The sequence below is a fragment of the Lagopus leucura genome, unplaced genomic scaffold (assembly GCF_019238085.1).
Source record: "Lagopus leucura isolate 7727_CA_CO unplaced genomic scaffold, USGS_WTPT01 Super-Scaffold_100001, whole genome shotgun sequence".
NCBI classification, from domain to species: Eukaryota; Metazoa; Chordata; class Aves; order Galliformes; family Phasianidae; genus Lagopus; species Lagopus leucura.
In genome coordinates this window covers 70,116,447-70,122,761 of record NW_024962262.1, presented here as the reverse complement: position 1 = coordinate 70,122,761, position 6,315 = coordinate 70,116,447, and positions in this window count along the sequence as shown.

The window sequence follows — 6,315 nt, the reverse complement described above, 5'->3', positions numbered from 1 at the left end:
AAAGAGGATGTTGCCTTCTCTAACATGGGCTTTGTATTTGAGGATAAAACAGAGGACTGTGCTGGCTCTCATCAAGAAACAAAGCATTGGGCACTGCTGCCAAGTAACCAAGATAGCAAATAAGAAATCCATAAAATAATAAACCACCTGGACACAAGAGTTAAATCACAGAGTCACGGAATGGTAGAACGGTTTGGATTCAAAGAGATCTTAAAATCACTTGATTCCAACCCCGTGCCATGGGCAGGGACACCTCCCACAGGATCACGTTGCCCCATTCAATCTGTATGTCAGCACCTTCACCCTTTTGGCATGGTTTTGCAACCACAACACAGCACTTAACAAAGCATGTTTAGCAGCTAGATTTGGATACGCTTTTACATAGAGCCCTCATTAACAAAGATCACAATTAAGCAAGCAGTGAGTGCAAGATTGGCAGAAGGATGGGCCCAGCAGCCTTACAGTTTTATGCTATATGATGATTGTGATGTTTACATCAGACATCATTATACCCTTCTCTGCCCAAATGCAGATTCACTAGTCAGCACCAGCTCCATTCATTTCCCAGACTGCCCAAATCTGAGACCTTTAAGTGTCTGCAGTTTCTCACTTTCTTCAGCACTACAGCATTATCTACTCTAACAAGAACCCCTTTCTTAGCCCATCTAAATGTATTTACATCTATGTAAAAGTACCATAATAACAAGAAAGCATACAGCAGTTTGGCATCTCCTTTTATGCAGGCACTTACTGTTCAAACATGTCCTGGAAGAATAGGAATGATGTCTGTCTTTCCACAGGTGAAGGGGGCTAATAATTTGAAAGGACTCTGCATCTTTGGAGGCGTGCCACACAAAGCACACCATTTTATTACCCTTCTTGCAGAACACATTGCCCTGGGCAACCTTCTCTAGTGGGCGGCAACTCTGCCCAAGGCAGGGGGCTGGAACTGGCTGGGCTTGTAACCCAAACCGCTTTACAAGTCTACAAACACACACCTGTAAAAGCCCTCGACACTTCAAACCTTTCTGCCTTGAGTACTTTTCCGTAAGTAATGTGCATCAGCCACTCAGAGGCTCTGTGACCCCAGGCACAGCTGCCCAGAAGGATAAGTAAGACACGCAGCCACTGAAACCACAAGAGCTAGAGACAGAGCTCACCCTCTCAACACTGAGACCACCATGAATTATTTTCCACATTTACTTCCTTCAGACCGTGTTGAGATGAAGCCATCAGCCATTTTGTAGTGATCCCTGATTTGTAGTGAGGGTTTTGGGTGCACATTACCCCAGATGGTTTCAGCTCAATTGTAACCCTGACTCCTAGTTTTCATCTATTACATCTAAACACTTCAGCTTCTGCTTAGCTCTGGTAAGAACACTTCTAAATTGGTTATCCACAGGGTAACAAAATAAAACACGTGCATTTCATTTGGACTCCTTTCACCTTGAAATTCATCCCACCTTCTTGAAGAACAGCGACATCACCAGGGAAGGGTGTCTGTAAGGATGAAAAGGAAATGGGTGTCTCCTTTCCCCAAGGGAAGTTAGATCAGATGTCATTAGTTCTCTCTTCACCTCTAATCCTGTACATTGCTTTCTGATGGAGGAAGACTTCATACTGTGATAGCTCTGAATCATCGTGCAGTTTACAAATGCTAAGTATGGCTTCTACCTCAAGCATATCACAAGCAGAACATTAATTCAGATGGCAAGAGGAAGGAAAGCTTTTGAAATGTGTACCCCAGGATGGCTGAGAGGATGATGGCAGTACTCTGATCATGATGAATGTTCTCATTCCTCAGAGAAAGAGAGAGAGGGAGGGAGGGAGAAGGAGAAAGATAGAGGAAGTCATAGGGATGAGGAACTCAACAGACTGCCCAAGGAAGTGGTGGGGTCACCGTCCCTAGAGGTGTTGCAGAACCATGTAGATGTGGCACTGGGGGATGTCATTAGGGGGCATTGGTGGGGGTAGGCTGGTGGTTGGATTAGATGGGCTTAGAGCTCTTTTCCAAGACCTTAATGATCTATGATTCTACAAAATTACACTTTCCAAGAATAAAGTTTCTGGTGCAAAGCTATGTGTGCATTTCAGCTGAAGTTGCTCAGTCGGCTTATGGCAGCAATGCTCACAGGGTTTCTCCTGCTGCAGTCCAGGAAAGACGTGCTGTCTGCACTGACCCATCCCCTGGCAGCTTGTGCTGAGACAGCTCCCTCACTCCTGGACAGAGATCTGAGGGGTAAGGTGATACAGAAGTTTCAACGAGGAGCTTGTCTGAACACTTGGATCCAGACTTTCTCTTCCTCCTCTAGATCTTGCCTAGTGTTAATCCTACATGTTCAGCTTATCTGTTGACTTTAAGTTAGGACAATTTAGATATGCTTTCCTCTTGGATTATATAGATTTATTGTAAGCTGGGAACACTGTGCTCAACTCATTTAAGTGCAAAGAGTCCATTAAGCTCCAAATAGGATGAAACAAACAACCCTAGGGCAAAAAGCAGCTTCGCTCTTCCCAGAAAGAGCTTTTCCTGTAAGTCAGAGTGTATGACAACAACCACGAGCCTGTCAGCTGGAAATCAGTGCCTCCCACTGCCTGGGGACCAGGGCACAAATGTCATTGCAGAGTCACAATGACAAACTTCACCACTACCCGGTGAATGAGGGCTCATTACAACAAGAGGTCAGTACCTTGTGCTCCCTCATAAAGGCTGGGGTTCACGGGACCTCATTCAGCTAGAGCCAAGGCAGAAAGGAGCCTGATGCACACATTGTACATGCTGGCAGTGCAGATGCAGATTGCTGCAAGCTGGGTGGACCAGCTCAGGAGCTCACTGTTCACAACGGAGCACCATTTCCTGACACTTTCTTCATCTCTTGAAACTTTGATGTAACCTAGTTTTTAAAATGGCTTTTTTCCTTAATATATTAATTTTTAAATAGGCTGACGCCAACAAACTCTGTTCAGGTTCATTGGCTTTGGCAAGTGAGATCACCTCAGTTCTCGCCTGCAGATGAAAGAGGTGGCATCTCTGCTGGTTTTCATGTCACCAATAGGTGAGGGACGGATGGGGGAAGCCCATAGTACCACCCTGGAGAGCACTCACAGCAGGGCCATTTGTCTGTTCCTGAGCTCTTTTTCTGAGCTGCTGGGTGCAATTGCATACCTTGCTCAGAGAGCTGTATCATGCCAGGGACATGCGTGGGGACAGCCTGATATCTGCCACTTGTGTCAGCGTGACACCAGATGTCAGATCCCAGATGGAGCAGGAGTGCCGGGTGCCGTGCCAAAGCACAGGTGGTGTGCGGGAAGGGGAACCGAGCAGAGAAGACATCAGGTCAGCAGGAGAGCGTGGATTTCCTCTACACAATCTAGATAATACAGCACGCAGCCAGGCTTCTGAGAAAGCATAAAAAAGCAAATAGGGCAAAAAAGGCTCTTGGTTTTTGATTTTTTCAAACCCATTTTTAGTGTTTTCCTAAACACAGCCATTATTTGTTAACAGGAAGAAAAGGATGCAGCAGCAGCTTTTCCACGCAAGGTAGCTGACATGTAAATCTTAGAAAACTGAGAACTACTGTGGTGATGTTTGTTGCTGGGCTGTTTTTTTATTATTTTATTGTTCTTGCTGAAAGTGGCCTCAAACAAGAAAGCCCTGCCTTGCTTACACTGCAGAATTTCCTGGTCGTGTATTCTGCAAACAGAGTCTATGCAAATCTCAGACATTGATTAATGATCACAATTATTATTTCCTTGGAGATAAGAAGCCTCCGTTTTCTAATGGCTGTTCTATCTGCCGAGTACCACTACCCTTAGATATGATGAATTTTTATTTTAGGTAAAGCCAAATGGCACGTAGATAGCAATAAAAATTCTTGGACAGGCCAGGAAATAGGAAAAATTGGGTGATGGTTTGTTTTAATTTATATAGCTGACGTGTCACATCCTACCTTTCTTGTGATTTGGATTATTGGAGAGCCAAGGAAGCACTCCAGTCTGAAATGCTGCAATTATAAAGTCAGTGGAAAAATCTAAGGCACTCGACATTAAACAAAACTAACCAGAATTTATACAAGATGCTGCCATCTTGACAGGATGCTGAGGAGAAAATATAGTAACACAGTTCTTATTTAAAATCACAGAACCTTAGTGGGCTCCAACGCAGCTGTAGATGTCGTTCATCAGGCTCTCCTCCTAAAAATCTGCACAGGCAGAGTGCTGAGAAGTGTGTTTCAATTGGTATTTTTCGCATTGAATACTTTGTTTCCTAACTGCTTTTCCCTGGTTGCCACTTCAGAAAGGACCAACACCAACAGCGACTTTCTTGCACATAGGCAAAGAAAACTCAACAGGGTCACTGTTGAGTGCTCGGCTCTCCTCATGTATTTCCCATATAACTTATCTCCAGAAAATCCTGATGGCAGCAGCTTAATATACACTCAATTTTAGGGTAACATACACTGAAGGACATTTCTCCAAGTAACAGCAGAAAAAGACAGCCAAGAAAAACAGATCTAAGGGTATTTGAGATTGCTAAATTACATAAACACGTATCTTGTGCAATACACATACAAACATTGAGGCGTAGCCTACAACATTATGTAGGGTGAGCCTCACCTCTGTGCCAGGAAAGATTATAAAACAAATCCTCGTGGACTCTACGTTAAGGCACATGGAAGACAGGGAGGTAGTATGAGACAACCAGCATGGCTTCACCAAGGGTAGGTCCTGCCTGACAAAACTTGTGGTCTTCTATGATGGTGTAATCGCATCAATGGGCAAGAGAAGAGACATTGATGTCATCTACCTGGACTTCAGTAAGGCCTTTGACACAGTCCTCCCATAACATCCCTCTCTCCAAAATGGAAAGATATGGATTTGATGGGTGGACTGTTTGGTGGACAAAGAACTTGTTGTGAGATTGTACCCAGAGAGTGGTGGTCAATGGCTCAATGTTCAGATGGAGATCAGCTACAAGTGGTGTCCCTCAGGGGTCAGTACTGGAACCAATGCTGCTTAATATTATCATCAATGATATCGACAGTGGGACCGAGTGCACCCTCAGCACATTTGTGGATGACACCAAGCTATGTGGTGTGGTAGACATGTCTAAGGGATGGGATGCCATCCAGAGGGACCTAGACAGACTCAAGCAGTGGGTCCATGAGGCTCAACAAATCCAAGTGCAAGATCTTGCACCTTGGTCACGGTAACACTCAGCATCAGTCCAAGGTGGGAGATGTAAGGATAGAGCACAGCCCTGTCCAAAAGGACTTGGGGTCCTGGTGGATGGCAAGTTGGACATGAGCCAGCAATGTGCCTTTACAGTCCAGAATGCCAGCCGTGTCCTGGGCTGCATCCAAAGAAGTGTGGCCAGCAGGGTGAGGGATGTGATTCTGCTCCTCTGCTCTGCATTGGTGAGACCTCAGCTGGAGCACTGCGTCCAGATGGGGAGTCCTCATTACAGGAGAGACATCGAGGTGTTGGAGTGTGTCCAGAGGAGGGCAACAAAAACGATCAAAGGGATGGAACACCTCCCTGTGAGGACAGGCTGAGAGAGCTGGGGCTGTTCAGCCTTGAGAAGAGAAGACTATGGGGAGAGCTGAGAGTGGCCTTTCTGTATCTAAAGTGGGGGTCTAAGAAGAAAGGGGACAAACTTTAGCAGGGTCTGTTGTGATAGGACAAAGGGAAATGGTTTCAATTGAAAAGAAGGAAAATTTAGACTGGTATAAGGAGGAAGTTTTTTATGCTAACAGTGGTGAGGCACTGGCACAGGTTGCCCAGAGAGGTTGTGGATGCCCTGTCTGTGGAGACATTCAAGGTCAGGCTGGGCAGGGCACTAAGCAAATTTGCTCAGTAGCTATAGGTGTCCCTGTTCATTGCAGGGGAGTTGGACCAGGTGAGTTTTAAGTGTCTCTTCCAACACAAACAATTCTATGACTCTACAATAAGCATCAGTTTCACTGATATGAATAAACTCTTAACTGAAGAGTCATGGAGATTTGGGGCTGGGCCAATGGAGAAATGGGGGCAGCCACCCCTGGATGCTCAGCTTGTGTGTTCAGAAACATCTTTCTTATGCATGAAATGCTTCCAGTAACTCTAACAACAGAAAATGGAGGTGGAGGAAAAAAAAAAAACAGCATTAAAAGCAATGCATCGCTTGTGCTGTGAGCTTTCCTCAACACAAAGAATCAGGTCAGGTCACACAGCATGTTGTTCATCAATGTTAATGATTCCCTACAACTATGCTTCATCCCAAGGCACCCACAGGTCACAGCCGCTCTATTTGAAAACAAGCTCTGAAGGATTTTA